Source organism: Chrysochloris asiatica, unplaced genomic scaffold (genome assembly GCF_000296735.1).
Source record: "Chrysochloris asiatica unplaced genomic scaffold, ChrAsi1.0 scaffold00006, whole genome shotgun sequence".
Taxonomy (NCBI): Eukaryota; Metazoa; Chordata; class Mammalia; order Afrosoricida; family Chrysochloridae; genus Chrysochloris; species Chrysochloris asiatica.
The window spans coordinates 38,698,191-38,699,346 of NW_006408524.1; the positions used below are offsets into that span (position 1 = coordinate 38,698,191).

General features: G+C 35.5%; 1 protein-coding gene across 1 annotated transcript in view; it reads left to right on the forward strand.

The window, feature by feature from the left end:
• ISPD (isoprenoid synthase domain containing) overlaps positions 1-1,156 on the forward strand; it is a 393,355-nt gene that overhangs the window by 243,502 nt on the left and 148,697 nt on the right. The window lies entirely within an intron of this gene.

The following is a 1,156-nucleotide window of genomic DNA, read 5'->3' on the forward strand; positions in this document are numbered from 1 at the left end:
GGGCTTAAGGGTGGCAACAATTGTGAGATTGGCCCAGGACAGGGCAGTGTTTCGTTCTGCTGTGTGTAGGGTTGCTATGAGTCGGTACTGACTCCATGGCACCTAACAACAACAACAACAACAACAACCTCCTCTATTGTTGTTCTTTTCTCATAAACCAAGAAAAGGAAATCACAGGTGGAGGCTTTCTACATTTCCTCAATCTTTTTTCTATTTTTCAGTTTTGAAGACAAAGTTGTTGCTTTTTTGGGGGGTAGAGTGGAGAAATTGTTTGTTTTTAACTTTTGTTTTTATGTATGTGCTACATCTTAAAGGCATCTTGATGAAGTGAAATGTTGATGACTGAGACTTTATACCTACCCTCAGGGTACTTTTTCACAGAAGGAACTGCATCAGTTTAATTGGGTGTTAAAAATGCATAACTTGTGTTATTAAGAGTTTAATTATTTCCACAGGTATGTGCTTCCCAGAGATTAGCTAAGCAATAGCAAGCTTGAACCTTGTGGTGAATTCATGAAAATAGGTAATGGGAAATAACTTTTTGTTTCTTCTGTCAGTACGGCGGATTCTGTGGAAGTTTCTACCAACTAAAACTTTATACATTGTACTTGAGGTTAAAAATATTTTTATTTAGTCTACCTTTGGGACTTTATTTAATAAGAAAGCATATGGTCCAAGACCAAAAAGCTTAGAGCTCTTTCTTGTAGGCATTTGTGAACCATGAATATTTAAGTAACTAATGTGTGCAATAAGGAAAATGAGTTGATAAAAAAATTAAAGAGCTTAGGAAGCTATGATTTAAAAAAATTTAAAGACAGCCACAAAACTAAGTTAGTTCTACAAGTAGATATATGCACACCAATGTTCATAACAGCACTATTTACAATAGCAAAAAGATGAAGACAGCCTAAGTGCCCATCAACTGAAAAATGGATAAACAAACTGTGAATATGCACACAATGGAATATTATGCTACCTTGAAGAACAACAAGGTAACTGTAATCTATCACATAACATGGATGAACCTTGAAGACATTATTTTGAGTGAAATTAGTCAGTCACAAAAGGAGAAATACTGCATAGGACCACTAATGAAAAAACTTAGAAAAAGAATCCATACTAAAGGGTGGTGGTGGGAGGGTTCTTTGCTGGTTAC